Consider the following 22829-nt stretch of genomic DNA (forward strand, 5'->3'; position numbering starts at 1 on the left):
GGTGGTGTGTCTGTGTCACTCTGCAGTTACACCTCCAAAACAGTAGTTGGTGGTGGGGTTTCTGTGAAGTGCTGTAAAGTTTAGTTGATTCAAAACACACCCAAAACGTGGTTTGATAGTGACAATTTCAAACACAAGTACACATCTCGGCTTCACTATAACAGCATTCACAGACAAAGCACTTGTCTTTTGCTGGACACATTTTCCCCACAAACACAACATGCTAATCTTTCTAGCACAAAATTCGGCTCCATTACAGCTCACAAGGTTCACCAACAAAACAACTGTCTAATACTAAACCTGTTTTCCAAATACAACATGCTAACATTATTAGCACAAGCCTATGGCATTTTACAATGTGTAAATTAGCCTAGCGACGAGCGGAGATTTCCTCTACTCATATGAAGCCTTAAAATGCTATTTTGTGGAGGCTTTATTGTCTTCACAATTTATTGTTTCTTTTCTGTGAAATTAAAGTAAAAAAAGCTTTGTTTCCGATGAGGGATATGGCTTCAGCTCACAAAAATAGACAGGATGTCTGCATCGCCACGACGTGTAGTTACATTTCTCGGGAGGTGCACGTCAGGCTACGGCACAGGGTATGGCGCAGGCTCTATTTCGACACAGAGCCTACGCTATAGGTACGGTGTCAATTCAACGCAGAGGTATAAATTCCGCCTCACAAAGCGCAGCTGGCATGGATGTATCAATACTACATAAAATGAGTACTGAAACTGTGTCGGATATTTAGAAACAATATGTTTTGCCTATGAACCCGTAGAGTTGTAACTGAGCCAAATTTTCTACTTTTGTTTAATTGTTGTTGTTAAGCCGTGTCGAATGTGTGTCATTTGAGTCAGTTTAAATTAAACTTTACTACACTTAACTGACTGATTAACATTTATGCAAGATTTTTTTGTTTGTTTGTTTGTTTGTTTTTTCTTTTATCGCCAAAAGCAATAAAGAAAGAGGTGGCAGCTTCTTCTGTATCGGACCATGTTAAATGGGCATATGATATCGTCTCATATCGATCGCAGGCCCCTGAATTGATTTGAATCTCAATTGTGTTGTAGCAGACTTTGTGATATCAGCAAATATTCTATCATTGTTGAAATAGTCAATATAATACTGCATCCTGATGAAACTAGCTATTTATACACAGTGATCTCAGCCTTTTATGTTTTTTTTCTGGGTACAATGTTATAGTAGATAGCAATGAAGGGCAGAACTCCAAAAATAAGACTCAACTTGTTATAACTGTATTCATTTTTCAACAGTCTATTGTTAATTACAGATCTGACACAGTCACCCAACAGATACACACAAGGGTTACATGGGAAAAACACGATAAGCATATTTCTTTCTCAGTCCACTGAGATCCTGTCAAGAGAGGGAGAGAGACAGCAATTAAGCCTTTCTCCCACTAGACTGCTATGTGACGGCGTGGGTGGAGTTCACTGAGGGTGACACGGCAAACTGCAGCAACGTCAACACAAGCTAATTGGTTTACAGGTAACACTGTGTACATTCGGCTGGCATGCCAGAGGTCAAAGGTGACCCGGCAATATAGAGTGACGTGGTTAATTGTTTACTAGCAAACTTTAAGGAAAGCCAACACTGTTCATCTTGATGGCATAAGGCAACCTTGGGTCACCACACATATATAAGTAGAACGTGTTTCCATAACAGTGTCAACACTGCATTGGATGAGATTAAATAATAATAGAAAATTAACTGCTTTAGCACCTTTTTCATGCAGAGCACAAGGTAATTACAATTAATTATTAATTAAGCGAATAAAAAAGCTAATAACAGTCACATTCAACAGCAGCAAAATGTACAAATAACATCTGCCTTATTTGAATAAAAAATAAATTAAAGTAATACACTAAACATATTGGGAGGAAATCTTGTCTAGCTCTTTCCTATCTTAATATTTTGAAATCTCCTTTAAATTACTAAAACACTAAATTTTTTAATGAACCAAGTATTTATATACTTTTATAAATCCAGGTGGAAACACTAGTGCTTTTATTTTGAAGCACCCAGCTTGCCTTGGGCCAGAAGTGCTGAGTTTTTTGTTGTGACCTTTACACTTCTGGTCAACAATTATATATTAACAATTAGCAGAAAGTTAATCTGCTGCCAGGGTAGATGTGACGATTTATTCACTGTAAGCTGGACACAAACTATCAGCTCTTCTGTACATATATCAAAAATATCTGCACTGGTGCTCCATGGTCACAAAATGTGAGTAAACAAAATTTCACCTGCTCACAGTATTGTTAAACTAATTAAATTAAACTGTTACTATGGCACCATTACACATTGGAATTTATTCACTGTAAGCTGGAAACACATTAACAGCTCTCAAGTACATATATCAATAATATCTGCAAGTGGCATTGGTGCTCCATGGTCGGAAAATTCCACTAAACTATAGTGGGTTGGAGCCTTGCAAATAAAACACACGCTTTGTGTTGGCTCACACACTATCACTCAGGAGAGATTGATCTGAACGGGCGGCGGGGTGTGTGCGATGTATCATGTTTGTGAGTCTTTCTTTGTGTGTGTGTGTCTGTGAGAGGGAAAGAGCCACAAGAGAGAGCAAGAGAACCGAAAAGCTGAGGCAAGTCTCGTGCTGGTGGCATAAAATAACGACTTGACAGTTTATACTCGATGTTGGCGATAGAGTCATTTTATGCATCCAAGGCTGAACAAGCCACGATACTTAAAGTATATTCACATATTGACATTTGCCCACCCCCACAGTGTACATACAGAAGAGAGTGTGCGTCATAACTAAGTGTTCCTGAACTACAGGAAATAGTTTGACTTTATGGGAAATTTGCTTATTCCTTTTGTTTTGTTTTTGGCAAGAGTAAGATAAGAAGATTGATACCAAGTTCATATCCATAATGTCAATATAAAGCTACAGCCAGCAGATGGTTAGCTTAGCTTAGCATAAAGGATGGAGACAAAAAAGGGTAGACAGCTATCCAAACTTGGTTGCCTGGCATCCTCTGGATTATGCAAGAATCCAGGATGTCATTACAACCAGCCCAGTTTCCAGTATATGTATTTAGGCAGGCTACAGCTTCAATTTTAAAAGACAGTTATGAAAGTTGAATCAAATTCTCAGCAAGAAAACAAATTGTTAAACTATTCCTCTGAGAGGATTTGGTACCCCTTATGAGAAGTGACAAACATATTTACTCAGTGTGAACATACAGTAAATCAACTAGAAGCTATTCTGAGCATCAAGTTCACGCACTCTATATTGTACCGGAGTAATTTTCAGAATCCCGTTGACATTATTGAATGTTTAGACAGAATCACACATTTTGTTTGGTGGAGACACCTGATAGTTGTTGTTTTCCCACAACCTGAATCAATAGTGAATCATCTGACCTGCTTGTAAAGGCAGCAGGGTTGTCTGGCACCTGTCTGTCCTTTAATCAGCACACCCAGCTTGTGTCAACAAGTCTACACCTTGCTGAAGTGTCTGTGATGCAGCGTTACAGCTGCGACTGCACCCTTGTTACAGGTTACAGCTGGCCTCAGTACCACTACTATAAATGTAATGCTCTGTCTAATCTAAACTGCAGTATAAAGTCCACGCCAACTGAACAAACAGAAAACAAACAGCTATTCTGGATTGTAAGAGCCTGCATTGCACACTGTGTACCTTAACATACTGGGTAAGAATAAAATGGGCACCTGGAAAAGGGCATTCCCTGACTAAACTTGGATAAGTGCTGAGGAGGTGGGTTTTTCTGTTGTTGTTTTTCTGTTTCAGTCCAACTTAGAAAATGCAGAGCTGGTATTGCTACAACATATTTTACTGTGCTTGTTTGTGTCTGTTTCTTTTCTGATTTTGCTGCCGTTTCACTTGTTTAATGTTAGCTTGCAATGGTTTTATTTCCCTTTACAGTGAATCAATATGACACTGGAAAGAGCATTTATGTGTGTGCTTACAATATACTGTACTGCGTATTTGAAATAGGGATGACTCAGCAATGTATTTTAAATAACTGCAATCACTCTTTATTATGTAATTTGCAGCACTCTTGCCTGATATTAGACAGAATCGACTCGTTACACATTTCCATCTGCAGCTTGACACTGCCTCCTCTCTAACCAATTTCAGTGGGGGAGGGGGATTCCATTTTCCCTAAAAAAATCACTGGAGACCAACATCGAACGTCATTTTAAGTTCACACTGATACGTAGCAAAGCCAACACACTGGTTTTGCCAGGGTTTTAAGACTGAAACTACGATACCGGGAATACTGAAAATCCTTGATAGCAGCGTCCATCTTGCATGGATGTGTAAAGAGAACTGCATACATTGTTGGAAGTGGAGCCCCATTCATTCCTACGAGAGCTGCTCAGTGGTGCATCATGGGGCCCACAGAGTAAGCTGACTTGGGACTGACGTCTCGTTTCCACTTGTGTATGGAGACGAGGCAACCGGAAGTCCATTCATTCCAGTGGGAATCTCCGTGATATCTGATGTGCCTGCGAAACTCCTCCACTCTGTGATATTATGGTCTGGAAATAGCCGCAAGTACGTTAAAAAAAATTGAACTTTTGTGTGCTAGGTTAGCTAAAACGCTGCATCTAAAAGGCGAATTCCCTCAGTTCAGTTGCCTGTTGATTGTCAAGTGAGTTTGTATGATTGAAAAGAACTTGTTTATCTAGTTTGAATACATTGTGAGTTATGTTATTCTGCTAAAATATGGTAATACATTATATACAGTCAGATTCTCATTATGACTCGTTCAGCCATTACGTCTTTTTACTTAAATATTTCACAAAACACGCCACGTACCTGGCAGATCCTGTCTCTGTCCCGCAAATGTCCCAAGTGCATATCCACGACTAATGGATTGCAAACAACGGACAAAATAAGTCTCTCCCCCATGGCTACAGGTAGTTTCTATCAAGTTTCTATCCATTTGTAAAGAACTGCACTTCCTTGCGTTGGACACTAGAGGCATCATCCTAATATCTATTTCATAATGCTGTTAAAATGTCAACAATTTCTCTTTCAAACAACTGTATCTATTCAAGTTTCTCAGTAAAGACTACATTTTACAAGATTACCTGGAACACATCACGAGAGCCTTATAATTTACTTCCGCCCAATATCGTTTTTTACTGATCAGAGCTTAAGCACATTATAATGTAACTCAATGCAACCTCTATCAGCTGTTGGTTGCGGTCACCAGCTGCTTAAAGCTAACGTTAACTAGCTCTCCTTTCTTGTTCACAATGAAGCATTATCAGGTAAACAATAGGTGAGTTTTCTGTTCATCCCCAACACATTTTAGTGGGACATCGGCTACTATGAGCCATCTCGTCACACAACAGTGAGATCATAGAGCCCATTTGACAAACAGTCATTGTATCCCTCTTGTATCTGCTCAGTAATTTAAGTTTGTGACCGTTTTTTTTAGCCTATGCAAAACTGACCCGACACAACAGAAAAACATCGGCCACAGCCATCTTACTAACCATATGGCAACGGGCTAGCTTAGCGTAGCTGCCTCCGCGCGTGTCTCACTGGAGTAGAATGTTCTGGTTTGGGGGACAGACAGCATGTTGCCTGTTTCATCCTGTTGCCTTGTTGAGCGCAACGACACAGATAACACAAGCTGAAGCTGTATGTTTCATTTTCCAAATGTAACGAGTTAATTTAACATATCAGTTGGTACGTAATGCGTACTGAGCCAAAAGCCTTGTACCGAACTGGTTCAATAAGAATATATGCATTGTTACACCCCTAGTAGTCACCATTGTTATTATTGTTCATCATTCGTTCTGGCACATAGCTTGACAACGGTGTTAGTCCTACCTATGGCACTGATGGACTAACCATTAGTCCCCCCTGGGTGCTCATTGGATGGTTTGTTTTTAAGTTGAGAAACCGCTGTCTCGTGTCACAATGCCAGACGAATAAGTCAACTTAGTGTAGTTGGCGGATTCTAAGGTCTGGACCCAGGCAACTGGGCAACTCTACTACTATCCAATGAACACACACACACACACACACACACACACACACACACACACACAAAAACACAACTTCAAAGTTTTGTTACACAGAAAAAGGAATAAAAGAAACAACTTATTACTCTTTTGCTGCAAGAATATAGTCCTTTGTTCAAATAACATTATTACAAAGGCATTTAGGGTCTAGCATACAGACCCAGAATGTCTTTACATGCAGTATAGATCTATTTAAATCCACCTGGTATGAACATACTGTATACTGTATGATTAATAAGCACCCAGCTTTATTTTTATCCATGTTACAGCCAGAGATGAAATCAGTGCATTTTTATTACACCATTAAACTAGCAATCACTGTACTGTTATAACAGTAGCTGCTGTACTTTTTATTAATAATAAGAGCAGGCCTATTCTTGTTTTAGGAACAATTGCCTCTTGGTACTACAGTGTTTTTTTTTGTTTTTTTTTCCCAGAGTGCATCTAATATAAGAGCATGTACTGTAAAGATGAAGGTGGGAGTTGGGCACTTTGATTTATGTCTTGGTGGTGAAAAAGTTCTGCAGTGTAAGTACAGTAAAAGTATAAAAGTGCAGCCGTGATGAGAGCTTTACTTTTAGCACTCGAATAGTCAGCTAATCAGGCCTCAAGTGCAATTATGAAATCAAAGTCCAGTAGTGTAACTAATGTAAGGGAGACTATTCCAGGACTTTCAAAAAGCATCATGACCATTGTGAGATAGGGTCAATGCAATTCTTTTCCCTTGGTAATCGAGTTGAGAGTGTGCCAGGAGCCCAAAGACTCAATGCCAGTTCATCCTTTGACAGCCGGTTTAAAAGAAGACATACCCAGAGTAGGCCATTTTTCAGTTTACCTTCATTTTCCACATGGAGAACCACAAATGCAACTCTGAATAAAATGCTGTACAGTGTTTCTACTATGAGTCTGATTGAAGCTCACTTTCCCGACAGCTTATCATATTTCGGCCCTGAAATTCTTTATGCAGGGCTGAGAGTCAATGCATAAGATATATATTTTTTCTCTTATTACGCTTCACTTCTGTGAAACAACATCAAGAGGGAAGGTGAATGCACAGCGGAGACCTCTTTCCCACATAAATTACCCAGAAAGAAGAAAAAAGAAATAATAGTAATGCAGAGCGAAAGAGCCTCTCAAAAGATGCCTCAATTTATATGCGAAAAATGGGAAACAAAACAAGCCAAACTTGAAGCCAATTTAGTTTTTAGAGCCATCACTAAAGGCAATGAGGCAAATAGCTTCTGGCAGATCATTTAAAGCCGCATTCCTCCTGCCATCTCTCAAAATGTTACATTACTATTGCTGCTGTTTTGCTCTCGAAGTAGGTGAAGGTTGAGGCATGTGGGAGATATGATAGGCAGTAAAGGATGACAGCTGGTCTTTATGGGTCTTTCATATGTCAGAAGAAATGCACTGAACTGAATCACAGAATCATACTTCTTTAAAAGTATGTTGTAAGTCTTTTACATTACATTTGGACTGTAAAGGATATTTATTCATGGTGGAGTTGAAAAAGCTTTTTCAATTTCTGACTTGAAGTTGCTGTTTTGCGCTGTCTTTCTTCTTTTGTTTAAATGCTGCCATTTTCCTATTAATCCTACATAAAACAGATTGCATGAGCTCCCAAATAGCAGCTACACAAGTGTTAAGATGCCATAAGCTTTTCAGGCAAACTTCAAAGTGAGCTACATTTAAAAAAAAAAAGAAAAAAGAAATGCCTAAAGGGAGCTTTCCCATAAAGTGTTTATCTGTAATATAGTATATAATGTAAAGGATCCTACGCAGGTGTGAAGCAAGTTGGCTCAAAATAATATTTTACACTTATCCTCCTCAAAAGGTGTAAAAAAAAAAAAGAGGCTCTTAACACTAAAGGGTGTTAGGAAATCTACTTCAACATAACTTAAGGTGATAATTAGAGTTCCCACAATAAAAGTGAAGAGGAACTGAGCCAACAATCAGAGCTTTGAAACCTGAAGAGTGACTGTGAAACATCTGTTCTCATGATCCTCCAGCTCGCTTTAGAAGTTTCCCTCTTGCACAGTTAGGGCTGCATGTGTTTAAGAGACGTGCTAAAAACAACAGGTGCAAAACTTGGAGAGTTTTCACCACTTATACGATTTATTAAAATTACTTTTAATGCAAAGATGGTAGGTACAGTATAAGGAGATGCCCCAGTGTCATTATTTCAACTGTTGGATTTAAGCTGATACTGAACAATAATATATATTTTTTACGAGTCAAAATCTAGTCCACCAGATTTATCGGTCCGCAGATTTTTATCAGCCGTTATTGGCCTATCACAGATATATTGGTATCAGTGCCTGGGTAATTTTAGAAATGGTCCTATCACATAGTTTTTTACAACAGAGCACTTGCAATACTGTGGCAAGCAGCACTGCATTAGACACAAAAACCTGCTCTTAGCGATGTCAACTGTCATTCAACACAGCGGACAAGAACTTACAGTCACCATAGCAAAACACAGCTGGTGTAAGGGCAGGAAACTATATCAGTATTATGTCTTTACCCACTTAGTCATTACGTCCACATTACTGATGATTCATCTCCCCTAAAAAATCATCACGATATTGATGCTGAGGTATCTACTGAAAAGTACTGTGATTTTTGATTTTCCCATATTGCCCAGCCCTAGCTGGTGTCAAGGAACGTAACAGCCACCTCACTAATGGTTAAAACTATTAACCAGCACAAAAATGACATGAGCCATGTTCTGAGCAGAAACATCAGAAACTTAGAGAAAGAAACATTTGCATTTTAGAACAAAAAAAGAAAACGTAACAAACTACTCAGTCCAGCATTAGGCAGGCATGATGGGAAGAGTGCACGTCACATCTCGGCAAATGTAAAGCAGTATATCAGTGTCTTCAAGGTTAGCTGCTAACTAGTTTGTTAAATACTTTACTCAAAAGTTAATCAACAAACAATGACCCCATCATTTTCACTTTTCCATACAACTCTAACAAAAACCTCTCCCTGGCAACCATCATGTCACTCATGCTAATCATACTCATTTGCTATGTTAGCTAGCTAGCTAACCTAATGTGTGAATATATATTATTCTGTTTGTGTGTGTTTTTGTTAATAGAATTCTTTATAATTATTTAATTCCCAGTGAAGTTAACTGTTTTATTGCACTGATGTCATTCTGGACAATAAAGTTTATTGTTTGTTGTACAGTTAAAAATCATGTCTTAATTACATGTCTTTGTCACAAGTGTCTGTCAACCACATTTGAGAGAACTGCAAAAAAGCATCCCCATATATATGCTCATATTATCGTTATCAGAATTCTTTCCCTCCCAATATCGAAATTGACCCGAAAATCCAGTACTAGTCAGGCTCCATTGAACTCTGTATCTATATTTGTGGAATTGTTGGGGATAACTTTTCTAATCGATGTGGACAAAAAATATGCTTGGTCTGTGTCTGACTTGTTCTTGGTTAGGGCAATCTTAATGCTACAGCGTAGACAGTAGTGTGATTTAACTGTGGCCACAATGTAAGGTACGTAAATAATGGTATTCCGGGGTTGCTGAGTAAGAACTTGACTGACTTGCACAAAGCCCTGGTCTCACCCCCATAGATCACCTTTGGGATGAGTCTTATCGCGCAACACCATCGCCCGACCTCATTAATGGTCTCAGAGCTGAATACAAGCAAATGCCTGCAGCCACGTTCCATTATCCCGTGGAAAGACTTCCCCGAAGAGAGGAGGCTGTCAGAGCAGCATATTAATCTCCAGGCTTGGATGTTCACATCATCGTCATCATTGCATGGAGATGTCATGAAGATAACAGATGTTATATATACTGAGGTTACATGATGACAACTGGGCCATCTCCAGTCATCTCCATGACAAGTGAGCATGTAAATACCACTTAACTCCATCCACTGATGAAGACCGTGCAAAGCTAGTTCACTGACCTTAAGTTGACAGCAGTATATACAGTTACAGTATATATTTTGAGAAGATTTGTCAACAGTATCCAGTGTAGATTGGTCACATTTTGCCGAAACTCAGTCCTGATAATAAGATCAGTACCAATGCCAATTGATTATTGGATACTGGATCAGGGCATCATGTATGCACACATGCAAGAGGACCAGTGTTGGGCTTGTTACTCTAAAAATACAATATGTTGCCCATTACTTATTACTCTTTTCTAAAGAAATAATATTATGTTACTTATTAGTCCCTGCCAACAGCAATTCGTTACACTAGTCATTACACTACTTTCCAAGTACACCCCATAAAATTCTGATGTGTGCCTCTGTGTGAATGTCTGGGTAACCACCGGTATGTGTAGCTAAAGCTAGATAGCGTGCAAATTATTTCTGTATTTTTTTTACCTGGGGGTCTACAGTTGCCTGTGACCTGCATTTTCACAAGGCTCTGCCTGAAAGATGGAAAGACACTCACGAAGCAACATTTCATCCACCACATATCTAGCCACAAGCTTCATTACTTCTTTGTAGCTGCTGCTGCCCACAAGCAATCCCAGTTTTGGTTGTTTAGCCGGTGTAGCGCTACAGCTGACCTCCGCAGCCGAGAAGGGCTCACCTTTGGTGAGGTGTATTTCCTGGAGCTTCATGGTGTTTTGCTGCCGTCGTGTGTTTCAGACCATAGGCTTGGGGGCATGTTTTTCACATTGGAAAGAGTTTTAGTTCTACTACCTGCAGCTACAGTATTCTTGTCATATTTCCTCCTGACAAAATCTTAGTAATAAGGAATATTTCCAGCTGCTAAGGTAAGTGTTTCCATCTTTAAAACTAGCTTACTGCTTTGTGACGTGCGCAATGCGACATATGAAAATGAATCCACTGATGTGATTGTTGTATTTCAAGTCAGTAGTGAGGTGATAACAAAAGTAACTTTGTAAGGCGTTGTTTGGTTTTGGGGTAACTGTAATATTTTTGCTGAAATTTTATTAGTCATTATTTACATTACTCGTAACTAGACAAAGTAATATTATTACTGCCCAACACTGAAGAGGACACGTATTTCAAGCTATTTGAAATTGTGTAGATGCAACATAAGACTGACTCTGCTCTGCAGCTGAGACACACTGGAGAGAACAAGGGTTCACACTGGTTTGATCATTGCACATATGCATCCTCCCTTCTGCTCTAAGGGTGATAAGATAACACCATTATGACGCCTCTTTTTATGCCTAAATTTGACTTTGCTTTCAAAAACTTCATCTCATCATCTGACATTTGAAAGAAAGTAAATTTCAAATGGAACATTTACATCCTATTACATCCTATTTTCTTTCTCTGTGTGACGGACATCTGAACAACGTAGCAGAAACGTCTTTCTCTGGGTGAGAAGTTAAGATGTGCTTCCTCTGACTCTTAGATATCATTCTCAATTATAGGTGTTTTGTTGTTGTAAAGAGATGGGAGTGATCCATTTCGATAATTTGCACCGCACCATCGCCACTCCTCAAAATACATATTAAATGGGTCAAACGCACTAAAAGTCTCAGCCCCATTTCCAGGCAGAAAATGCTTGGGGTAACAGGTTAGTAGATCAGAACCATCACAGTCATGCTAATGTTAAACTCTTCAGTAAATACAGACCTGAATGTCTTACAGGGAGCAGGAGACGGTGGCTCTTTTTACAGCCAATATGTATTTAAACAATCACACTATGTTTGCACAGTATGTACTATTTTTAGATTTGATGCATATAGTTGCGTGTAACCATAAAAACAAAACCACACCACACTGTTTTATAATGTGTTGAACTTTTCAGAAACTGAATCCTTTTACTTAAACTCCTTATGTGGGTTGGAGGTTAAAATTCATGTCAAACACTGCAGAAGTACATAATGTTGTGGAGCCCGCAAGAGTAGCACAGCTTATTGAAGCAAGTAGTAGTGGCACAAACTGCTCATTATAATGCTTCGTCTAACAGAAAAATATTTGTATGTGTAGGATGGTAATTACACTATCGCTGAAGTTACTCGGGTTGTTGAATTAGATCATATTAGATTTGATCAGATAAGATAAACTCTGATGATCTCACTTGGAAATTCAGGTTGTCACAGCAGGAACTACAAATGAGACGCAGCAGGAGAAGAAATATAATATAAACACTGTTTAACACGGGGATTGTAATTGCTATACACCAACACACTTTGCTCTCTGTCTTTTGGGTTTTATTGATTTTTAACTTTATGTTTAATTCTCTCCTGGGTCTCTCTGTTAAACCTTAGGATGATTTGTTCGTTTTAGCTGCAGGTTTAAAGATCACTCAGTATATAGTAGGTAAAACTACAGTTAGTGTTACTGTCAAGCCCTGTATTAAATTCTTATGATTTACTGTTAGGGATGTCAGTAGTGACCTTAACTTACTTTAAAGGAAGCCCCCAAATGACCATTTGTAGCGTAAAATTCCAATTAAATGCCCAGTCCCTTTTACTAGCCTCATGTGGCTTCACATTTTGACAAATAAAGGCCTGTCTCAATTAGAGGCCTGGTGTGGTTGTCAAGCAGTTCTTTTTTTTTTTTTTAATAGAAGTTGTTTGGATGTATAACCAGGTTTTTGGCTACCTCAAATAATGTGTCCATTCCTCAATTACCCTGTAGGCTATTCATATTCGTTTAGTCTGTAAGGGTCCTCAGATCAAAAGAATCAAAAGGGTTGTGATCATTTCTTAACAGGGTAAAGTGGGGTCGTTGGTGCCAAAATCCTCAAGTGCTGTAACTCACTCTCCAAGTCTCATTTTATCCAGTCGTCTGTACTTCCCAAACAGACAGCCCTTTATAAAGGGGAACAGATCTAAAAGTTAAACTTATCTATGCTGTATGACCCCATTGATTAAAACAGCAATTTTACCTTGCAAAACACAGGAGCTGCTGGTCTACCACTGCCTCATTCAGTTACTTTGTTTGTGTTATTGTGTGACTTTGATGAATCTGAACTAACCCTTTAAAAAACAGTCACATAATATCAAAAGTAACTAACTGATAGAGGCAGCAGTAGACCAGGGCCCGTATTCACAAAGCTTCCTAGTGCAAAGAGTTGTGCCTAGTGACAAAATTATAAGAAAATTCTTGGAATTATGACGTTTTCTAAGTTAGGACTAGGTCTTGGTAAAAATAAAAGTTATTCACAAAGCATCTTAGCCCTTAAAAAAGCTCCTAAGGTGAAAAACTGTTAGGAGCAGGGAGGAGGACTTTTAAGAGGCTCAAGAGTTCCTTAAGCAGAGGAGAAAATGGTGGAAACACAAAGAGGTCAGAGAAATATTCTCCAAACAATGAATGACAGTGTGGAAAATTAATGCTACAGGTTAGATCGGGCAGGAATGTTTGTGGTTGATCTCATGAGGGATATGCATGCATGTTGTGCCCAATGCAATAAAGCTATAACACTAGAAACAAAATTATCACAACACTAAGATATCTGGAAAACTGGACAAATGCAACAGTGCAGCTGTGACGACTTGGGTCTGTCTCAACCTTCCATCAGCAGAGTGATCACACTAACAATGACAACACTTTGAGTCTCATAGTTTGATGCAGTTCATTTCATATCCACTGGGTGTCCACACCTTGAATGCTCACAGAAAGGTGTGTCTGTGACAACCAATCACATCTGCAACAGGGTCAACCACACCTCCTCACTAAGGTAAAAGTCTCTGTCCCTTCCTTGCTCAGAGCTGCTCTGAGAACTTTCCTAAATCACTCATAAGCTAGGACTCCTTACTAATGTTTTTTTTAGGCTAAGTTAGGAGCTCTTTGAGAGTATTCTTAGAATGTTTGTGAGTATGGCCCCAGAAGCTCCCATGTTCAGTCAGGTAAAAATTGTGTTTTTTATCAATGGAGAACACATTTGATAAGTTTTATTTTCTATTCAGTTGTCAATCAGAAGGTGCAGTCTGTTTGAGAAGTACTGAGCATACAATTGGATCAATGAGACTTAGATTATGATGTTTTCATATAGTTTTGCTGTTGTTAAATGTGGACCCCTATGACTTCAATTCATCAAGAATTTTCTCCAATTTTGTATTCTTCATTCACTGCAGAGACATGCAAGAAAAGCAATGTTTTCTTCACAAATTCAATGTAACATATGGTGAGGAGTTAATACACAAATGATCATTTGGGGTCGAAGTAATCCTTTAAAATATCTTAGTCATACTTGTCAGTAAATAGTGACTTTATGGTAACATTGTCAAACTTCAGACTGTAATATTTTCCTCAGACGGCATCACATATTTTTCACGATATATCTAATGCAAGTCTACTTTCTCTCATACTGAACAAATAAATTATTCCTTTAAACGCTATCAGCGTTTCACTGATAAGCTACAGTTCTCCAAATCAGAAGAAATGATGGGGTATGTTTTGCCAGTTAAGACATATGTAGCTGTCATAAGTGTACAAATTTGCACATTGACAGCTGGATAGCCACAGGAAGGCCACGCATGGTCACAGCAGGATACTCATTGGATAGTTTGTGCCTGCGTGAAACTCAAGAAAAAGTACTGCACTGTTACAAGACAGGTCCTCTCTGCTGCATACAAACAAAAAGCCTTAATATGAAAACCTGTCCACTGGGCCAGGCTGACCCAGGCCAAACATTAACACAGGCAGGCTCCATGTTGGTTCGTGGTTTCCTTCATGAAGAGGAAATTAGGCGTAATTGCAGCTCATGTTTTGGTGGTTAAGTTTGGTGTTTTGGTGGGTTATGTACTATCTGACAAAAGTGTAAAGCCTGTGCAACAGCAAGCAACTGAAATTCTAATGAACTGCAAGGACAATAGTGTCCTAAAAACAGTGAAGATGATTAACTTGGCTCTTAATCATCTCTATCTGAAATAGAAACAGGAAGTCCTGGTGTGCAGTGACAAGCTGGAATAAACAAAAAAAAAAAAATCTCTGAAAGGTTGACCCAGACTGTTTCAACACAACCAACCCACAGATACTCTGCTCACTGCCTACTTCTCTGGCCATAAAGCTGGCAGCATAACAAAGACTGATGAGATGTGATGATTTTATGACCCCACCAGACACACACACACTCACTGCCAGCCCACAGGTCTACTGAACCAACGGAAAACTCCTGCTACTTCAGATGGCCACCCCTGCTGTGGACTGGGCAGCATCTCCACGTGTTTTCGGTTGCTTACAGGAAGGCACCGGCATCTTGACAGCCAAAGGCTTTGTTGAATCACAATCGGGTGAGGGAGGCGGTGATTCACCAGGAAGAAAAACTGACTGTGTTCTTCATCGTGGTGTCTAGGAAAAAATCAGGAGGACCAATTCTTCTACAAACTTATCAGAGGGCATGCAAATACATATGTATAGCTTCTTCCTTTGTGCCATAGATCTCCATTGTTGTCATTGTTTATTTTGAATCCTGCTGCCGTAAATACTCACTAGCGTATCAAGTCAGTGGCTAAAAGCAGTCCCTAAGTAATGCACTACTTAAATCCGTTTGAGTGAATTATGGTGCCAAGCTAATTGGCAAAACAAAGAAATGCTTATTGGATATGTTTTCTTTAAATAATGTTTATATCTCCAGTTGGAATTAGTGAGAAGGAAATGGAATTAGGAAACAGGGTAGAGAAATTGGATAGTACTGAGTAGAGGTGAGACCAGGTCATTGTTTTGCAAGTCACAAGCAAACCTCAAGGCTTTGGACTCAAATCCTAAGACTTAAACTTTAAGTTTTGAGTCCTAAACAAGACATAAGGTGCTCTTCACCCAATGTAATGCCATTTTAAGAACAGTGTATTAATATATAAAATTTACAAAACTCAAAACGTGCGACTGAACTTGATCATTAAAAAAACGTAGCGCTGACATTGCACCTTATTAACATTTAGCACTATTAACCAGTGCCCCGACATAGCTATTAAGCTAATGTTTGCTGAGCATTAGCATGCTAACTTTGCTAATATTAGCCTCGACTTACTGTTATCTGTGCTTTAAATGTCGAACAACATTGGAAGTTGTTGCGTCTCCGTTTGTAATTTTCAAGCCACGCTTTTTGGCTACCATACTGCAAATAGCTTTTTTTTTTTCTTTTTTTTTTTTTAACGTATGTACGCAAACAATATTATTTTTGTTGTGATATTTTCAAACAGGCGCTCAGTAACGCAACATTGGTTCAATATGGTTCTCTCCTGCAACTTCACTGGATGCTGATGGATCGGTTCAAACAAAGTGGATCGACTTGCTGGGAATGGATAGCGTTAATGTTAACTGATCAGGAAATGAAGGGAAATGAGTTTATTCGTGGTTCGTGGCATGTTCTCCCCATGTCAACATGGGTTTTCATGGGTACTCCAGCTTCCTCCCACAGTCCAAAGACATGCAGGTTAATTGGTAATTGGTGCCCGTAGGTGTGAATGTGAGTGTGAATGGCTGTCTGTCTCTTTGTGTCAGCCCTGTGATAGTCTGCTGACCTGTCCAGGGTGTACCCTGCCTCTCACCCAATGTCAGCTGGGATAGGCTCCAGCCCCCCGTGACCCTTCACAGGATAAGCGGTTACAGAAAAGTAATGAATGAATGAACACTTTTTAAGTAACATATTTTTAATCGTTGGCCTTGGGGGAAGCTATCAAGTATTTTCAAGTCAAAAGGCTGAAGTCCAAGTGAGTTCACATGTCATTGGTGTTAAAGTCCAAGTCAGGTTGCAAGTCTTTTTTAATTTTGTCAAGTCAAATCTAAAGTCATCAAATTTGCAACTCCAGTTGACACCTCTGGTATTAAGAGCCGAATTGACGCATTGGCATCAGCTGAAAGTAAGAAAAACATAGTATATCACATGTTCCTTGACACTACGGAGTGGAAATCTTAAAGCCTGCAAACGCACCCTGCCTGTCCCCTCTACTACTGACAAATGACCAAACGTGACCTTTTGAAGTTAATTAATTGCATGAGCAGCTCATTAAGAGTAATGCTAAATTTCATGCTTTAATTTAACAACAGTGTCCGTGCCACATCTATCATAATTTGAAAGCTACTGGGTGTGACAAAGTGCTCATGCTCTAAGGCATGGACTTGCATAAACAGCTAATGCAGCACAACCACTTATTTCAACAACATTCCAATTATGGTTAACCAGGCCCCTGCCTCTCTGTCCCCTCCATAAACCGAGGCAAACAAGGTTTTCATTTCATTTGTGCACATGAGTGCATTTGTCTGTTGCTGGCTGTAGCCTGGTTTGCTTTCTGGCATTACGTCAGTTTCTAATAGCAAAGGGCCTTCATGTTAAGGCTGGGCATAGTGAATGACTGGGTTAAATTACATTAACATTGAAAGCTAATTTCTTCTTTTCGCTATTTGTTGTCATTTCTAGGAAAATTGACATGGCAGATGCTCTTAAGAATATTACCAGGAAGAAGTATACTGAATTTTTTCCCTTTCTGACAAATACTTGCCATCCGCAGGCAGACAGCAAACACTGTCTAAAGATCCAAATGTTCCTGTAAATCAACTAGATAGTATTCATGGCACAGCTGTTATGAAATCTACCACATATATGGCTCTTCATTTCCAAGTAACACACACGACAGTCAGCAGACACATCTATGACTCCACACCACCCGCTTTACTGTGGTTTATGTCCAATTTGAAACAGCTCCCTTTAGGCTATCTGCTCTCTTTCTTCCCTAGAAGAACCCAGTGCACTGTTAAGGCCATGTGATGTTCTACAGACAGTTGGAAGTGTCACTTGTGCTGCGTTATCCTTCTCTCTTCTCTGTCAAAGCTGAACCACAGTGGCGGGCATGACTCACTGAAGTGCTGTACTTTCTAATGACACGAGAGCGGAGGCTGAGTCAATCTGACCTGACAGTCTTGCATAAATCACGGCCCTTCGATTTAAGTTGCTTTGAGGAGTGTCAACAAATCCACGGGAGGAATATTAGACTCTGCTGTAGGTAGGGACTCCGCCTCTGAGAACTCATTATGGGGTGTCTTCCTTCATGCTGTGCCAGGCTGTGTTGACTGAATTGCCAAGCTTATTTCTGATTCACTGGCAGAAGTCTGCGTTTTAAATTCCCGACTCGTGATAAGAGCCCACCAGCACCCTAAAGACCATTTCAGGGGGAATACATGGATTTTTAATGGGTGAATTCTTGTAGGTGAGTTTTAACAACTAGAATGTGATGTAATGTAAAAAAAAAGGTAACTCTGGGCCAAAGAGAGGTGAATGGAGGTATAGGAATAAATGCCATTAAATGATAACGCACCAAGAACAAGCTTCCTCTCTACGCTTTTATTCTTGTTGTTTCTGTTCTTTGGAGAAGCTGATGAGAAGGCAATGTGGAGTGTGCTACTACACGGCATTTAGCTTCTAATCTTGCCGTTAATCATTCCACTTGAAAGTGTTCAACAACAAAAGGCAGGGGTTTTTTTTTTTATCCCCTCCCTTTGAAATCAAAGTAATTGTATTTTTTTCCCTGGACAAACAGGAGACGGCTTCAAGCCCCAGTTTACAGGAGTGATTCACACCATCAGGAGGCAAGGCAGCAGCAAGACTGAAGGAATAACTCAACAAAGAGGTGCAGAGAAAAGGCCGCTCTTGCATAAAGACAAAGGGAGAAGTCTCAGCTGACACCTCAGACAGAAATGAAACACACTTATAAGTTTGGCCTGCAGTATATAAGAGTAAACAAGAGCAAATCCAGTTTCTGTGACTCACCTAAAAAGCCATCGGCTCTTCTTATTTCCTTGCTCCATTAGGGCTGTCTACTACACTTGGTTGCTCTACACTTGACTGTCATCAAATGATCCTCAACTGCTAGTGTTTGCAACCTTCTGCTTGCCACACCAGCATCAGTTAAATTTCATTCATTTAAACATGCACAGCTATTATTTATATTAAAGATAGACAGCGTTTCAGCTCAGCAAACTTTCATGGCTCCAGGCACTTTTCTCCAATATTGGCTGCCACTCAAGAAATAAAAAAAGAAAAGAAAGAGGGAGCAATTTAATCGAACGTGAGAGATCTAAACATCAGGGAGGGCGAGTGTAAGATGGTTTCAACCGATGATCAAGAGCCTGGAGAGAGGAGTGTGTGATTCTGTTCCATTATTGGAGAGGAACTGTAGCTCTGCTAGTTCGCTACTCGAGGGCATGGGAGGGAGTGTTACAGAAAGCCGTTGGTTTATGTGTCTGTCAATGTCATGTCTTTTCAGGATCACGGTTCAAGGCGAACAGCAAGGATAAAGGGGGGCAGGGAGGGGAGCTGGTACATTGCTGAGAGGGTGCTGGTAGGTCAAAGGACCTTCAACTGAGTTGACGCTGGTGGATATTGTGCTCTTCAGTCATTTGAAGGGTGAAAAATAACATGGTGTGTTTGATACCACTAGGCCAGGGAGAGTGAGGTTAAGAGACTACAGTGCGGCTTTTTGTGCAAAAGGCTGAGGGTGTCAGAAATGGGCTAACTTGATAAAGCTTGTAAGAATTGGACTAAACTCATATGCACAATTTGTATATACTGCATATTATGTTACAATTAAAACCTGTAATACTGCTGAAGCTCGCTGGAACGGCTAAATGTTTTGATTTGGTGACGTTAATATGTCTGCAAGACGACATAAATATTCTCCCACTACAGATTCGCCAATCGACCCTTCATAAGTCCCGCCCCCCGCCTTAGGTACTGTTGCTAGGTCAGACAAGCTCGACATGAACAAACATGGTGACGCTGGTTCCTTTAAGCCAGGTGCTGCAGTGTTTATTAGATAGTTTCTAGGCATCAAGCAATGTAGCTTCAAGAAGGAGACAGCAAGGACTACAGTATGTGATGGAAGGACATATTAACAGTGTTATGGACGAGGCAAAGGGACGTGAATTGAGATTCTGGTCTCAATGAAAAAGTTAGAGGAAGAGATTGAGGATGACAAGACATCAGTCAACATTTTCCTGCATTGCTGGGTATGTGTCCACTTTTGCCCTTCTGGGGATCAGTAAAGTGCTCTATTATGTGTTGATGTTTGGTTTTGTGGAGCAGTTGTTGTCGTTGTCGATGTTATTATAGTTGTCTGATTATTTATCTGACGATTGCTGAACAGTACACAATGAAGGACTAGGAAATATTCATCTGTCTTTATTACTGACAACAGACCGTAGTGCTGACCGTGTCCGGGGCATCGCGTGGCCTTACAGAGGTAATATAAAAAAGGGATCATTAACCTTGATCTATTCTGGCTAACAATAATTCATGTCATCCTAAAATTATCTCGGCAACCAACCTATCTGTCCTTTTCCAAAACTCTTTAACATTACCACAGAAATCAGAAGGACGCAGACCTGACTGAAGTTGGTGATCTGATATTAGAATAACTCTCCTGATGTAGCTGTACGTTAGCTAGCTAGCCAGTTAGGTAGTGTTTTGCTAACATCAGCTAACCTAAGATGTGACTACATACAGTGCAAAGTCCCGAGCCACATCTAACACCATTTTCAAAGTTTGGTTTTCTTTTCAACATAGATGAGACTAGCACACAGCATAAGTATAACAGGAAAGGGAAAGGTGGCCGAAGTTCTGCTGGGTTCCAAGCTTGCTCAACCGTTACTGGAGCACAGAACAAAAAGAAGTGAGACTTAGGATGGATTTACAGACCAGATCACTGTGACGTGGTGCTAACAACAACAATCGCCTCTGGGTTGACAACTGCTAATTGATTTCAATTGGGATATTTGTACAAATCAGCAAACTTTTTGTGTCTGTAGTCATTTTCAGACATAACTCTAGCGTGTAAAGGTATATAGTTAAACACTGTGGTCTAACCTATCTAGTGTTCATGCTGTACTTTGTTGTTGTGCTATCAACTTTGATAAATAAATCTATCGGCACTGAAGCTAAGCAATTTACTGCTGTGGATGGGGCCACAGCAAAACGTATTTTCGCCACCTAGAAAAATCAATATCACTGTATATCTGCTCCACTTTACCTTTACCTTACACAATAACCAATTAAGGCAGTGGTAGACCAGTTCTGCGGAGTAAAATTCCAGTTTTGGTCAATGCAGTGTGGTGGCTTTGATGTAATGGCTTCCATTCCCCATTGGTAAAGGCTGTCTGATGGCAAAGTAAAGTGGGGAAAATATTCTAAATGTAGAGTACTCTTAAACTGATACAGATTTTTTTGGTATGCCTTTTTTGTTGGTGGCAAAAACCTAAGCAAGTGAGGCAGCGTTTGCTCAGCACCATTTGATTTAATGTACGTGACACCGAGGTTTTCCATTTGGAAGTTATTGGAAGTTAACATTGTGAGTCCGTCTATTTAGCTAACGTTAGCTCCATAAAGTCCAGCTGTCCTTTTTGTGTTAGCAGTATTAGCATCTGTTTTTGGCTGCATACGGTACATGACATCATGCTAAAAGACTCCAGCTAAACCTGCATGTCCCAGGAAAAAGATCAGAATCCTCACAAGTTGATGGTCCACGGAAAAGACATGAAAATAAATGAGCATCATTGCTCTTTTACTGCAGGCTAGAGTTACTTAGCCCTAGTATTATAAGTCATTCATTTGTTCAGAAAGAGAAAAGAAAAAAAGACTTCACCCTCTTGGAGACCTACCATGCCTGGTATGACTGATCAACCACTGTATGGGGTGAGGGGTTTAATTGTATAGCTTACATACATCTGCTCATGTGCCACTCATCCATTACTGTTGAGACTGCTCTGTTATAATCTTGCATAGCTATCCTCCACTTGTGTTTCTTCAACATGTGAATTTATTCATTTAAGTCTTTTGCCTTTCTATAAGTAAAGGACAATCAATATCCACTGTAGGAGCCAGCTCTCCAGCCCTACATCAAGACATTAAAGCCTCTCGCAACCAATGTGCAATATCGTTATCTAATACTGTCTGCAGTAAACGGCTGAGATTGATTTTTCTGGCTTATGTACAAGAACTGCAACTTTCCTTTTCAGATTTCGCCTCCTAAATGGCAAACTAAGCAAACAAATCACACTGGTGTATAAGGGCATGGGAAAACCACTGATTCCAAGGATGTCTGAAAAATGTATTTGCAGTGCAGATCTCAGTGCAGATCTCAGATAATTTTCTTTCAAAACTGCAACCACCCACAGGCTTCTAAAGCTCCAGCTGGCAAGCAATCCTGAGGAGAACAGATTCTACCCCAGCAGGGGCCATAGGGATGCAGCGGGAGAGAGTAAAAGAAGCTCATTCTGTTGATTAAATTTAGTTGATTTAGCTGCTTGGCTTTCTCCAGGGTGACTTGGAGCTCACAAATTATCAACTTTAAATGGTGGATCTTTACTGAGATAGTTCACATTTGATTCAGATAGAATTTGTTTTAGAACAGTTGCTCTAAATAAGAACCAGCATCTGGTTAAATGTACTGATTTTGTGATGGTTCTTTGAAACTGCTTTACTTTTCTATCCAGTGGTTTTTATGGCTACCTGCAGCGCTCAGGTATTGCTTCCTGTGATTTCTATTATTGAGAGTAGACATAACTATTAAAAGCTTAAACAATTCATGAGAAGTTTGTCAAAACCACAAAAATATGTTTACAAAGAAAGCTTTTTTTGTACTCAACCACACATTGGAGGACTAGTTTCCTTACTATCTTACTATATAATGACAAAAACTCTGTGTGTCTGTTCCACGTTTTTCTCCTCACTGACTTGGTCAATCCATGTGAAATTTGGCACAGTGGTAGAGGGTCATGGGAGGATGCAAATAAAGCAATATTACATCAATTGGCCAAAGGGGAGCGCTATAGCAACCGATTGAAATTGCAAACTTTGAATGGGC

At 39.7% G+C, this 22829-nt stretch overlaps 1 protein-coding gene across 1 annotated transcript in view; it reads right to left on the reverse strand.

The window, feature by feature from the left end:
• The window catches only part of LOC126404200 (glucosidase 2 subunit beta-like), a 190452-nt gene that overhangs the window by 35379 nt on the left and 132244 nt on the right, over positions 1-22829 (reverse strand). The gene's annotated exons all lie outside the window — the stretch shown is intronic.

This window comes from Epinephelus moara, chromosome 17 (genome assembly GCF_006386435.1).
Source record: "Epinephelus moara isolate mb chromosome 17, YSFRI_EMoa_1.0, whole genome shotgun sequence".
Lineage (NCBI taxonomy): Eukaryota > Metazoa > Chordata > Actinopteri > Perciformes > Serranidae > Epinephelus > Epinephelus moara.